The following is a 15,429-nucleotide window of genomic DNA, read 5'->3' on the forward strand; positions in this document are numbered from 1 at the left end:
CAGCATTGTTACTTCTAGAATTCCATGGAGGGTTTTCTGTAACATCAATAATAAGTCCATCATGGAGGATGAGGGTGACTCTGACATGTCCGGGTCCTGGAGACTGTTTCTCTCTGAGGCAGCTTGACGTCCTGTTCTTGAAGTATCCTGCTGGATTGAGTTTTTTAGCACGTTTAGATGTTGCGATGATCGGTTGGGTGAAGCCCCCTAAACAAGACTTGAGGCATGGCTTTCATTTCCCAATTGCCCTGCTTTCTCCGACTCCAGAGCTTGAAAAGAGAAAAGTTTTGGGGATGATGAGAGACGTGACGCTGTTATTTGTATGTTTCGGCTCAGGAGGGAGTGGTTTATTAGCAAGGGATCCTCCATTTCCTCTTCTGGGAAGACTCCCATGCCGTTCTAAGTCCGGTGCTCCTCCTCGATTTCCAAGTTTATTACAGGTTGCTCTGTAATTTTACAATGTTTCCCTACAAAGTCCTTTATGGATTTAGTAACTGAGGTGGTACCTTTCGGATTAGATATTGAGGTACAACCATTTTGGCTTGCAGGGATTGTTTGGTGGCTCTTTTATTTTTCCTCTTCTTTCTTGCCCCCTTACTGTTGTCCTCAGGGAGGCTTGGCTTTCCTAGCTCTCTTCCAAAGTCCTTGACCCCTCAAGTAACTCACTCCTTCCTGGGCATTCCTCCTAGGCTTTTTTGTGTGGTTTTTGCTTCCTTTTTGGGCCATCGTCCTTTAATTCAGAGCTACTCCCTTTTGCTTACACACTTTTGGCTCAGGTATTGCTGTGTAGCGTAATTCTAACTTCACCCCCCTCAATTATCCCCTAGACGACGCCAATTCACAGTTTGTAGATGCTTAGTGGGGTGGTGGGTTACTGCAGTTATTCTTTCACTCTCACACTCACTTACCTCTGTTGTGCCAATTGCCCATCAAGCCTGCAAAGCCGTTTTTTGAAGATCTCTTTGACTGCTCTCTGGTCTGATGGCCTCTCCCTTTCTCCTTTCCATTTTTCCGCCGAGGGAGCTATCACTCAGAGGTCTGCTCCACTACACCTGCTCCTTCCCCTTCAGGGGGTTCTCGGGGGTCGCTATCCTACTGCGCCTTGGGGCTCCTCTCTCCTCTTGGGGCTAACTCGGCCCCTCCCCTCTTCTCTAGGGCAAAAAGACAAATGGCCCGTGTGATTGCACCAGTGTAATTGCACCAGGCGCTCGACTGCGCCTCAGCTGCGGCGTGACCACCCACTGCAGGACACAGTATTTCCTGGGTCCGCCAAAGTCTAAATCTCCAGAAAATTGGCAAAATCGGCAAAAAGCAGGTACACAGTGCGTCTCCCTACTCGCGTCCCGCGACTCGGCTCAACTCGGCTCAAGCAGCTCCAGGTGGGTGGGGCAGCACCAGTGCAGGCTTCTAGCGTGTTGCGTAGCGTTCTCGTCGGCCCTCTCGTCAGCAGTCAGGCAGGCGGGGCGGCAACAACAGGGCATTCAGTCAATTACTTATTGTGTCCACTGCTTGCTAGGCAACCATAAAGAGATTTTGATTTCACAATGCAGACCATATTTACCAGGTTGATACGCATGGCAGTGAAGGAATGAAAATTTTGGCACTGTGTGAAAGAGAGAGAGCAGGACAGAGCCATATTGGCCAAGACACATCTCTACTGCTCGCTTCCCATAGCACTGGCTACATAGTGCAAAACCCACATCTTTAAACCATAGTACAAAGGTGTCTGTGTGATGTCTACCATGTTTTGTACTGGAAGGGTAGCCTTTCAGGACAAAATACTATTCTTAGACAACTTTAAAACATCGCAACGTTATATCTGTGCTAAGCGGTGCAACAAACATTCAAAGTCAGAACAGTTTTCAGAAATTAAAACATTTCTCCTTTTTAACACCAGGATCTAAGAGGTGTTATTTTGGCACAAAGCCCCATTTACACATTTTATTAGATATGACTTTTCATCACAAAACATCGGTGAGTGCAAAGAAATGCCCATGTACTACCCATAGTACAGACCCCGGTCCTAAAGCAACGAAAAACAGCCTTAGTGGTACTTTCCATTACTTTAGGGCTCCTTTCCAATACAAATCAAATTTAGCTTGGGGCAGTAAACCACAAATAAAGATGTTAGAGCAGACAGTGTTACTTTTGTGGCAAACCAAATACAAAATGATAGCAAATATGCTCATGAATGTTAAGATAATTTGTAAATGTTCACAACTGTTTCAAGGGATTGTTGTATTGCTTATCGACCACCAAAAGCACCAGAGGGTCCAGCTGAAACAATGTTGAGCTGCATTGATTAGAGCACATCAACAAGTGATTTCAACCTGGACAGAGAATAAAAAGCAAAATGATATATCCTGATTGTATTAGTACATGTCTCCCAGCCTATCTGTCTCCCTGCTGCTCATCCAGGGTGAGAGTTGGAATGTTGGTGTGACTGTGATGCATGGAATGCTTGGGTGCCTGTGTGGATGAGTGGTGACAGTTGGAAGATGGCCTGAGCAGCAGGCAGACTGCTCCTGCTGGGTCTGTTGTATGAGATGGAGAGACTGGACTGTAAGGATCATCAGGCTGTTGGACAGATGTACATATTTTCCATCCTGCAACCAAGAAGTTAATAAAGTTATTCACAAAACTCAACTCAGCTACGTCTGGTAGGACACAACATATTTTGGCGATGATCTGGACTTGGACTCAAGCGTGCTTCAAAATACATGACTTCAAGAACCAGTCCATGGTATGGACATGAAGATCCAAAACCCAAAGAAACCACACAAAACTGAGATTCAAGCCTCAAGAATGGAGTTCCAGGCAATCCAGCCCCACCAGTGTATTTGCCATATGACAGCCCCAGCCTGGATATGCTCCGTTGGACTATGAAAAATGAATTTGATCCATGTGAGTAAGTGGTGTGAGCCTCATTACCTCCACATATTAATTGTGGTACATTCAACTTTAATTTGGTTGCTGCATGCATTGCAATTCTCATTGCATTTGGTGCTTTCTGACAAGCTGCACCTCACTGCTGCAAAGTCACAAGTACATTCTGCATCTGTTTCTCTCAACAAGAAAGGCATACTGTTGAAGAGAGATGTTACTACGGGAGATTTCTACATATTACGACTACATGTCTACACGATGTCCAGTTCAGTATTACAGTATGTTCTATTAGGCATGGTCGTGATGCTTACTGCTGGAGCTGCTCTTTTGCGGTGACGGTATCTCTGTGTAAGCTATACAGACAACCTAATGTTATGTTAAGTTATGTTATGTTATGTTATGTTATGTTATGTTATGTTATGTTATAAAAATGTATGTAGCGCACTAATACCCATAGGTGTCTAGGTGCTTACGGTTCACATATTGTGTTAGAGAAACTAATTTGCAAAAAGCCATGTCTTGAGGTATTTCCTAAATTCGACAGGGATGAAATCTTCCTTAGAGAGCAGAAGTGAGTTCCATATCCTGATAGTGCTATGTCTGAAACTCCTCCCCCACTCCCCCAGTTCATTCTTTTGACTCTGGAGGTGGGCATCAGGAAACCAGACTATTTTACACGCAGTTTTAACATGAACAGTTGGGCACAAGCAAGGAATTTGCTCGAGGTCGTCCACATGTGGAGTCTGCATTTGGCTTTATCGTCATGAGAAATTAGGAGTCTGCTGCTCTGTGCTGTCTACAATGGCACGTTTCTGCATGTGGTGAGACTATCTTTGTTTTTTTTTATTGTCCCTGGCAGCCCCCTGGACAGTTGGCAGTTTAACCGCAGCGTTGCGGTTTGAAAACAGACACGTGTTTTGTTTACTGCGTGCACGCTTACTTTTAGGATTGTCTGCTCCTGCATCCACGTCTTCGTTGCTACGCAGTTTCTTGAGTTGCTTTGGGACATTTTTGAGCACCAACATGCCGAAAACCATAAGGCACAGCGTCAAGTGCATGCCACCATCTTTGTTTTCAATTGAATTTTGTTTGTTGCGAGAAAAGCCTCCAAGCCTTTTTTTTGGGTTTGCTGCCAGCGTCTGTTTCTTCCTCCACATGGATTTCTTGTGCTTTTTGCTGGTCCTTTAACGTCCTGTGGTGAGTTTCTAGAAGTGTGGAGAAGTGTGGCTTAATGGGTGGAGAAGTGTGGCTCAATGGGTGGAGAAGTGTGGCTCAATGGTTAGAGCGGCAGACCGTGATGCAGAGGTCTAGCCCGGGACCAGGGTTCAATTCCCCGGCGGGTCTTGGGCTCATAATTCCACGGACCTGATAATTCTCGCCTCAGTGTCTATTCCAATCATGGAGTCCAACTCTGCAACTCTGGGCAATAGCTTGCTTAATTTCCACAACGGCCCCCACAACGCTAAGGATGCCTGGCCTCCACCTTGGGGGTGCCCAGGAGTGGACTCCTCACAGGGAAAGCCAGGATGGGTTCCACAACGGTATTCGCACGAGTGCCTTGAGACCTTTGCGGGTGAGTAGTGCACTATACAAGTATCAATTTACATTTTAACAAAAATTTGGTCTGTCATCTGGTTGGCAACTTTACTTGTTAATGTGCCATTTTTGGTGGCCCTGCCGCCTACCAAGATGTGCTTGGTGATCCTGAAAGTCTTGCTAAGCATGTCTGCCTGTCTTCGGTGACTCGCGAAACCCTGTCATTGATGGAAGATTGCCTGCTATTTACTCCGGCTTGTGGCACAGGTTTGCGGTGACAGACACACCATGGACATATGCCGTCAGGCTGTTCCACTTAGCAGAGTTTCCTAGTCAGCAGGCAACATCTTGTCAAGGAGCTTAGGAGTGTGGATCACTTTGGTTTGAAATGTGGCACGGGGCTATTAACGTGTCTGTGCTCTGCACCTATTTGACTTTGATTTGTCTTTTGTTGTACTTCTGCATGTCATTATGGTTCAACAAGATACTGGTGGTGTGCACAAGACGAGTGTCTGCCCAGAGTTTATCTACTCGGGTGAGGGGTCCCTCACCGGTGTTTATGTTACAGTTAAAATATTGACAAATGGGAAAGGAAAAGATGTTGTATGACTTAAGTTTTGGTGTTCTTCTCTACCATACTGTCTTACTGATGCCACAGTTTAGGCTTTCCTAAACAACGAAGGTTCTTTTAGTGGGTGGTGGTCACATTACTCTCCCTTTCATAAGGAATGGGTTTGGTTTTAGGTTCCATTTTTACACTGCACTCTCTTACGCAAGGGTGGTCTTAGTCTTTGTGGGTGGTTTCCACTTCTCTGTGTAGTAGTTACACTACTTTTCTTCTTTTGTTTTGTAGTTTGTTTGTGTGTAAATTGCCATGCGCTACACGTCTCGTCCTATGGGTCTGTAGGTTGCCATGCAATACACGTCTCGTCTTGTCAGTCTGTAAGCCGTCATGCGCTTCATTTCTTGTTTTTCTAGTATGTAAGTCCGCCTTGCACTGCACGTGTTGTTTTTGTTTGTGTAAGTCGCCTCGCGCTTCATGTTCCGTAAATATGGTGTGTAAGTCACCTGGTGCTACAAGTGTACCTTGGTCTTGTATCCTACACAGGGTAGGTCTCAAGGGTCATGTCCCATTTACATTTAGTTTTCACCCGTTCGACAGTTGTGGGTCATGGGTGTTGGTATAGGGGTGTGTTCCACCCTTTGCTACATTTAACTTTTTTTTCAAAATTGTTTCACGGGAGAGAATGGAAAGGGGCGACCACTCGGTCCCCCTGAACGTATGGTGGAGTACCCCGATCCCCCCGGGAAGCCATTTTGGGCGGGAGGCGCGTCTCGGCTGGTATGCCCGAAGCGGCGTAGCCGGGGCGCGCTTTTTCCCGCCCAAGAGTGGGTTGTCCTAGACACTGAAGCCGTCAGCCACGCCCCTGGAGGCAGGAGGAGGTGGGTTTACGCCTGCCCAGAGAAGAATAAAAGGAGCGACAATCCAAGGAAGCATCCTCTTGTTCCTGTGCTCTGAAGCTGCACCTCCTCGCTGCACGTGAGCTCGAGACGGAACGAAGAGCCAAATTTGAAATTTGTAATTTCTCTTTTTTCTCTTCCAGCACTGCAAATCGCGTCAGGACCTTTCACCTACGTGGGGAAAATGCCGGGCAAGAGAGTCGCGAAGAAGGTCAGCACCGACCAGATGCTCCGGATGTTGGTGAAAGACATGGCAGAGATGAAGAGAAAAATGGCGGCCAGGGACGGTGCGGGAAGGCCGAAAAGATCCAACCCGGCGGAGGCCCCGGCCGGAAGAAGGAAGAGGGCCAGGAATGGGTCAAATGAGGACGAGGTCCCAGTTCCGGAGGCTCCCCCGGCGAGCCCTCCTAGACCAGTGGAGATTCCCGCGCCGGCTCCTGCCGAGGGCCAGCGGATCCCCGTTGTGGTTACCCCAGTGAACGAGGGGGACATGGCCCCGGAGTTGGCCGCCCAGCTGGCGGCATGGTTGGGTGATAGCAGCGGGGGTCCTGTGGCTCCGGGGGACACGGCCGAGGAGGCCAAGCAATTAATGAGGCAGTTGCGGCAGTCACGGGAGGCCGCGAAACCACCTTGTCCGTTTGTTTCCCCGCAGGCTCCAGTAGAGCAACCCGCAGCTGGCACGAGTTCGGCAGCAACAGCGGTTACAGCTTCTGGCGCAGGTAAGCAGCTAATGCCGATTGCGGGGAAGGGGTCAGTACCCTCGAGAAGGGAGAAATTGGCTCAGCATATCCCAATGGAAATCAAAGAACGGATATGGGCTGAGAAATATGTAAACATGTTTTCCTTGCTAACTGATCATTACGAGATTGAGCATGTGAAAGTCCAGAAAGAACTTATGCATCCGAGTGTTTGGCGCGCAAAAATGGCCGCCTTTAGAGTCGATGAGACGATAGGTAATTGGGGTAGAGCATTTGGCATATTCACTTCAATTATGGGGGAACGGAGACCTGACTTGTTGACCGAGTTACCTGTGTACCAGTCACGTATTATGGAATTTTCTCAGACATATGCGGGCAAAGAGTGGTTTTGCTATGATAATATTTTTCGTAAGGCTAAAGAGTTCGACACGTGCCTGACGTGGGATTGTTACGACTCCATTTCTTGGCAAAAAATGGAGAACTCAGGCATGTTAAAGGCGCCTTTGTTGGGGGGGGGCGGGGGTGAGTTTTCCCGCCAACCATCCGGGGCGCCCTTTTGGGCAGGGGCAAGTAATGAGCATCACCCAAGGTCGAACGGCAATACAGGTAAGAAAGGGGTATGCTGGAACTTTAACAGGGGAAAGTGTACGAGGCCCCAGGGGTCATGCAAGTTTAGGCATGATTGTGGGGGGTGTGGACAGTCCTCGCATCCCGAGACCATGTGCAGAGCCAAAACGGGTGAGAACGGAAGTAGGGGAAGCGCCAAACAGGTCTGACATAGTCCGAGGGGCGGCTTTACCTACACCGGTTGATACCATGGCAATGATTCCTTGGCTCAGTGAATACCCTGATCATGTCTCCGCTGGGGTGTTGCGAGATGGTTTTTCCTATGGTTTCCGCATCCCGGTGGGGAATTTTCAGGGTATAGCGCAGTGTAGGAACCAACTATCGGTCCTGCATAATACGGCGGTGGTGCAAGCGAAGATTGGGAAAGAGGTGGCCCGGGGTCGGGTTGCGGGACCATTCGACTTGCCACCAGTTCCTAATTTTGTTTGTTCACCCTTGGGAGTGGTCCCCAAGAAGGACCCGGGTGAGTTTAGACTGATACATAATTTGTCAGCTCCAAGAGGTCTGTCAGTTAATGATGCGATAGACCCGGAGGTTTGTTCGGTGCGGTACGCATCCTTCAATGATGCAGTCGCCATGTTGAATCGCCTGGGGCCCGGAGCGCTGATGGCCAAATCAGACATCGAGTCAGCGTTCCGGTTGCTCCCGATACACCCAGACGATCAGCGTCTCCTGGGCTTTATGTTTCAGGGGCGCTATTACATGGATAAATGTATGCCAATGGGCTGTTCCATATCTTGTGCTTATTTTGAGAAATTCAGTTGTTTCCTGCAATGGGCATTCATAAGAATGACGGGGTTTCAGCATGTTATGCATTATCTTGATGATTTTCTGTTCCTGGGGGCTGCCGGGGATACAGAATGTGCACAGGCTTTGAAAGAATTTTGTGATCTGATGAGGCAGTTTGGTGTGCCATTGGCGCCATGTAAGACTGTGGGGCCATCAACTTCGCTCGAGTTTCTTGGAATAGAGCTCGATTCTGAAGAAGGTTGCTTCCAGTTGCCAGAAGAAAAGGTGCGGAAATTCAGGGCCTCGCTTGAGGCATGCATTAGGGAAACTAAGGTGAGCTTGCATCAATTGCAGCAGACTGTGGGTCAGTTGAATTTTGCCCTTAGGATAATGCCAATGGCCCGCCCTTTTTCCCGCTCGATTGCACAAGCCATGGTCGGTCTTAAAGAGGGGCACCACCGCACGAGGCTCTCGGCAGAGATTCGCCAGGACATGCGCATTTGGTTGGCATCCGGGTCTGGTGGCTCAGTGGACTAATGCGTCTACTCCAGGGGCCTGTGTTCAACATCATGGTCACAGGTTCAAATCCCGGCGGGTCCACTCAGCCTTTCATCCAACTGAGGTCGATAAAATGAGTACCATTGAGTTGGGTAACAACAAACATCTGTTATTCAGCGCCAAGATACCCGTAGTGGTGAACATGCGCTTTACAAATACACATGTTATGTTATGTGTTATTCCTGGCGGATTTCAATGGTCGGGTTGTCTGGACCCACGCCGGCGGTGTCCTCCGAGGAGTTGGGGCTGTGGACAGATTCGGCGGGCAGTATAGGCTTTGGCGCCATATTTGGCAATCACTGGACGGCTCAAAGGTGGCCGCCATGGTGGCACAAGTGTGGGCTTACAAGTAACATTGCTTTTCTCGAACTGTTCCCTATTCTGGTGGCTTTGAAAACATGGCCTGAGGGGTTTAGGGATCACTCTGTGGTGTTCTGGTCTGATAACATGACCGTGGTTGAGTGTATCAATAGTCCGGCAGCACGATGTAAATGGATTCTGAGGTTGCTCAAAGAAATTGTTTTACTATGTATGCAATTGAACGTGCTCTTTCGAGCGAGGCATGTGCCAGGGGTGCTGAATCAGGCTGCTGATGTGCTTTCTCGTTTCCGTATGCAGGCCTTCTGGGGTTTTCTGCCCACAGCGGACCCGGTGGCGGCACCATTTCCCGAAGCTCTCTGGTCTCTCGGTGCCCCGAACTACAAAACCTTGTGGGAGAGAGTTTAGCACCCAGGACAAGGAAGGCATATGAAGGGGCGTTCCGTTCCTATTGGTCCTTTTTGGGTTCTGCTAGGAGGGAGCTTTGGGGCCAGGAAGAATTTGTCATAGAGTTTTTACTGTCATTATGCAGGGCAGGCAAATCGGTGGCTACGGCCCAGAGGCATCGGGCCGCCATTTCCTTCATGGCGCGGGCCCATGGTATCCAGGATCCTACAGCGTCTTTCGTAGTACAGAAAGCGCTGCGTGGGTGGCAACGCCTTGAGGGTCGCAGAGTAGATGAAAGGCACCCGATAGGTCTGGATAGGTTGGCCCTGTTACTGTCCGTACTCCCTGCAACATGTTCATCCCAGTCGGAAACAGTGTTATTCCGGGCCGCTTTTGCATTAGCATTCCATGGGGCTATGCGGGTAAGCGAACTGGTGGCAAGAAACAAGCAGGATACGGGGGTGGTTTGTGCCGAGAGCACATTCAAGTAAAAGGGGAGGCGATGATTGTCTCGTTTGTCAGGTCCAAGACCGATCAGGGTGCGATCGGGGACAGTGTAGTAGTCCAGCGGATTCCCGGATCTCCCATGTGCCCGGTTACATGCGTTGAGGAGTATTTGGCGCAGAGGGCGGCATCATGGGGGGGGACATTGCTGAGGCACGCAGATGCCACCCCACTGACAAGGTTTCAGTTCCAGCGGGTGTTTGCAATGGCAATTTCGGCCGTGGGCTTGAACCCGGGCGAGTTTGGGACTCATTCCTTCCGGATAGGGGCTGCTACAGAGGCTACAGCCAGGGGTCTGAGTGTGGAAAAAGTGAAACAGTTGGGGCGTTGGTCCTCGAATTGTTACAAAAGGTATGTGCGGTTGCACATGTTGTGAAACTGATATCATGTACTCACGCTTCTTGTCTTTGTTTGGTTACAGTTTCGCAAACCTACGAGGCGGGGCGGACTGTGCAGTCGACCCGACACCTGGGAACCAGCGGTCAGAGATCACCGGCTGAGGAAAGAGTGGTGTGGGTCGTGGGCCACTCATACGTGAGGCGTGCCGCGGACGTATTCAAAGCAGGTGACATGATTCACACAGCTGGGGAATACGGGTACAGGGTGACCTTCTACGGAAGGGGCGGGCTCTGTATTGACCAGTTTCAACATTTTCTCGAGGGTTTGTTAGGGCGGACAAGGTCACCGCCATCTATACTCATAGTACATCTTGGGGGCAATGATTTGGTGACCACTGGTAGACGACTACTTCTCGAGGCGATACTATCCACAGTAAGTTGGTTGGTGAGAAGAGTTCCAGGGTGCACGATTGCATGGTCCCATATGATTCCACATAAAGTGTGGCGGGGGGCTAATTCAGTGTCTGCTTTAAATCATTCTGTGAAAAAGGTGAATAACAAGCTGGGTAGACTGTTCCGTACCAGTACATTGCATTCGATTCCTCATGGTTGTATCAGGGGGGACAATATGTATCTAGAAGATGGGGTCCATTTGTCCCGGGTGGGGAATTCCTTACTCATAGGAGACCTCGTAGCCTGGTTAAGGAGTTTACAGCATGACCTTTAGGTAGGAGTTTTGTGGGGGGTCCGGATAGCCGGTCAACTATCCGGCCTGTGGCGGTAAGGTCATGATCGGTGAGCAGTCATTGAAAGATCCCTAGGGGGGGGCGTCACCCATTACGGATGGGAGCGCCCGGGGGGAGGTGGCCATTGGCCCCTCAACGGGGAGGCGGTCCCTTCTAAAGGACGGGACGCCTAAAGGAAAGGGAAGGCGGTCAAGGCCCCTCCCTGGATAGGAGGGGCTACGGGCCCCTCCTGGGAATTTCCCGGGGCCAGGACATCTGCGACGGCAGATGTGGTAAGTTGTGTGGGGTGGGGAGGGGGGTCTACGCTACCTTCTAGACACCTCACACGAGTCCTCGGACGACCATGTAGATGGCGTTGAGTTAACAGGGGCCCCCGTCAAGACAAGGGAAATTGGTATGGCACATGAGGTGCAGTCCTCTGTGCGGCCGCCCCTCACAAGTGAGGGGGGAGTTCTGGTTTAGGGATCTGACACCGGTTACGACCTTGCCGTTGGCCCTTAACGTTAGGATGTACAATTTCAATTTGAAATGCATTTTGTAAGGATGTTAGTATCGGCTAGGAGAACCTTTGTATTAGATATGTGTTAAGGTTAGCCAAACATCGTAATGTGGATATGAAATTCTACATGATATGAAACTGTTATTTTAATGTTTTGATTTTGTTTCATATTTTAATAAATACGGCCGGGAGGGTAACTCCCTCCCGCCTTCCAAAAGTTCAGAATTGTTTCCGGTTTCCCAATTCTTGGGGATTGTGTTGAGAGGGGGTGGCGGGTATCTCAGCCATATGGAAAGGGGCGACCACTCGGTCCCCCCGAACGTATAGTGGAGTACCCCGATCCCCCCCGGGAAGCCATTTTGGGCGGGAGGCGCGTCTCGGCTGGTATGCCCGAAGCGGCGTAGCCGGGGCGCGCTTTTTCCCGCCCAAGAGTGGGTTGTCCTAGACACTGAAGCCGTCAGCCACGCCCCTGGAGGCAGGAGGAGGCGGGTTTACGCCCGCCCAGAGAAGAATAAAAGGAGCGACAATCCAAGGAAGCATCCTCTTGTTCCTGTGCTCTGAAGCTGCACCTCCTCGCTGCACGTGAGCTCGAGACGGAACGAAGAGCCAAATTTGAACCCACCCACCATCCCCTGAAGACAGCAAGTTGTTTTGGTATAAAGTCATTTTACGTAGTAGTTGTTTTCTTGCAGGTTGTTACTGAATAAAGTTTGTGATTCGGTTGCAATAAAGTGGATAATTCTTTGCAGTATGCTTTATTAAAGACTTGCATCAGAGTGATTAGTAATATTTTAGAGGGTTTATACTTGATCTGTTTAAAGTAGGAATGTCTTTTTCTCTTTAGTAATTAATCTTGTCGTATTTATTGTTTGGTCGGGCGGTAAGGTCATGATCGGTGAGCAGTCATTGGAAGATTCCTAGGGGGGGGCGTCACCCATTACGGATGGGAGCGCCCGGGGGGAGGTGGCCATTGGCCCCTCAACGGGGAGGCGGTCCCTTCTAAAGGACGGGACGCCTAAAGGAAAGGGAAGGCGGTCAAGGCCCCTCCCTGGATAGGAGGGGCTACGGGCCCCTCCTGGGAATTTCCCGGGGCCAGGACATCTGCGACGGCAGATGTGGTAAGTTGTGTGGGGTGGGGAGGGGGGTCTACGCTACCTTCTAGACACCTCACACGAGTCCTCGGACGACCACGTAGATGGCGTCGAGTTAACAGGGGCCCCCGTCAAGACAAGGGAAATTGGTATGGCACATGAGGTGCAGTCCTCTGTGCGGCCGCCCCATCACAAGTGAGGGGGGAGTTCTGGTTTAGGGATCTGACACCGGTTACGACCTTGCCGTTGGCCCTTAACGTTAGGATGTACAATTTCAATTTGAAATGCATTTTGTAAGGATGTTATTATCGGCTAGGAGAACCTTTGTATTAGATATGTGTTAAGGTTAGCCAAACATCGTAATGTGGATATGAAATTGTACATGATATGAAACTGTTATTTTAATGTTTTGATTTTGTTTCATATTTTAATAAATACGGCCGGGAGGGTAACTCCCTCCCGCCTTCCAAAAGTTCAGAACTGTTTCCGGTTTCCCAATTCTTGGGGATTGTGTTGAGAGGGGGTGGCGGGTATCTCAGCCATATGGGTTTAATATTGCTTGCCAATATGTTTACCTTTCCTTTCTGATTTCTTATTGTTCAGACGCTTGCGAAGTTGTATTTTAGTTTGCTTGAACTTTTTCTCTGCTTATGTATATGCTTGTTTATAGTCCCTCCTATGTTTTATCGTTCTTTTTATTTTTCATTTAAAAGGAGGGGAATATGTTATATCCTGATTGTATTAGTATATGTCTCCCAGCCTAGCTGTCTCCCTGCTGCTCAGCCAGAGTGAGAGTTGATATTGGAATGTTGGTGTGACTGTGATGCATGGAATGCTTGGGTGCCTGTGTGGATGAGTGGTGACAGTTGGAAGATGGGCTGAGCAGCAGGCAGGCTGCTCCTGGTGGGGCTGGTGTATGAGCTGAAGAGACTGGAGTGTAAGGATCACCACACTGTTGGACAGATGCACATGTTTACCATCCAGCAACCAAGAAGTTAATAAAGTTATTCATAAAATTCAACTCAGCTACGTCTGGTGGGACACAACACACAACGTATATATAAAACGACCTGTGCAAGAGTACGGGAATACAACAAAGGGTGTGCAAAGTTCTAATTGCCTCAAGCATTTTCTTGGAAAAGTTCCACTATAGGAAGATCAAACATCTGTGAGCCGGCTTCTATTTGTCAAGTCAAGTAGAGTGTTTGTTGAGGTTAGCTGATTTGCCTTGGCAAGAATGCAGCAGACACTCTCAGCGCCTAGAACACACCTGTGTGCCACAATAGCAGTTTTAATACTTAAGTCACCTTTTCTTTGTAGAAACAGGCACACATTTAATTGGTACCAAGGCTATGCAACATCACACTGCCTCATTAATTTAAGAAAGTTGAAAAAAGAGAGATCGCGAATGCAAGAAATAGGAAGGAAATGTATACTGTGCTACTATAAGCGAAATTCAAATATATCGCCAGTGTTGCTCTTGAAAGAACCATTTTTTGGGGCACTATTCTTGCCTTTTTTTTTTTTACCTTCGCTGCAAGTTGCCAGTTTCATGTTAGCAGTTAGCGAGATTTATAAACGCACTGCAAAGATTTAGTGATTGCACCTTATTTTCAGTTACAATTAGGCTTACACCGGGGGACACTGCTGGAAATTATTCATCCTTTTGGGGGTACAGAGAAGATTTCTAGGTAGGCTAGCAGATGATTGCTGTGTTCCAAACACCACCGAGGCATTGACACTGGATGTGCTCAGCACCCTCCAAAGCACATAATTGCAGTCACTTTTCACCTCCCTTGTCAGATGTTATTTCAATCAGCTTCCAAAAGGCTCCTCTACAGTTGCAGATACCTTATCTCTCCCGAGTCACTTTCCTTTCCAAAATGTACACTGAGCTATTATTGTGCAAGTCTCTCAGCAGCAGTTCCAGGAGAAGTGATGCAGCAGAAATCTCTTTCATTACAGATGGCCTGCTGTATGTTAGATTAGGTATCTGTGCCGCTGTGAAGCTAAATGATACAGTGGACTGCTTGAATAACTCTTTTCAGTCATGCTCTGGGCTTGCTCTAATCCGTTTTTCTCCCTTAAAGCCATGACCAGCCATGTGTTTTGTGTTACAATCAACTGTACATAAACCCGCTTGATGCGTTTGCTTTCATTTTATGTCGAGGGCTGCATGGATGCTCAGACAAAGGATGGCTTGTACATCGGAAAAAAAATTGCAAAAAGCATCAGGACATTAGATTGAATTTAGGTATGGCCTGGCTGGGACTTCACAGCATTGGACACAGCCTATCACGCGTCTTTCTGTTGTTTTCAGAGATCAGAGGGGATTAATGCCCCTTATCTACAGATCCACAGAGAGTGTTTTATTTTATCTTAAAACAACTGTGCTTTACTTAGTATATTCACCACAATGTAATCATATACTTTCAATAAAAATATATTTTTTCTACAGATATGATTAATTTATTACAGTTTGTTTTTAGTTTTTTATCGGTTCATCTAAGGTGCGCGGATTGCCAATGATTCCTCTGCTTGATACTCCTTTCTGTACTTTCCTCATCTTGTGTAACATTTTCTTGAGAAGGCTCAATAATGTTCATTGAACTATGAACATTGTACCCTGTTTCCTTTATCAAGGGCGTGTGTTTTATTGCAGATTCTATTTCCACAATAGGAGCGCCGTGCACTGTCCCACGGAGAGGATTTTCTCTCTCTAGTCAAGCAGACAAACCAATACATAGTGAATATTTGAGCGTCCAGCCCTACCAGCCTTTCAATAATTTCTTCCTCGTTAGCCTACAAGAGAAAAGGGGCAAAGCAGGGCCGTGGTAGAAGTCGCACTTGAGAGATACAACATTCCCTGACGAAACCAGCAGCCACATTTTCTGTGTAAAGAAAAGAAAAACACAAAACAAAGGTACCTGGAGGGGGTCCCTCTTCTTCCATAGGCATTCCTTATGGGACATGTTAGAAATGGGGTTACTAATTGGTAGATGTATGTACCTTTGTCCAAGTAGGGAATCCTTGCTTCTAGTCAGGGTAAGG

Source organism: Lissotriton vulgaris, chromosome 9 (genome assembly GCF_964263255.1).
Source record: "Lissotriton vulgaris chromosome 9, aLisVul1.2, whole genome shotgun sequence".
Lineage (NCBI taxonomy): Eukaryota > Metazoa > Chordata > Amphibia > Caudata > Salamandridae > Lissotriton > Lissotriton vulgaris.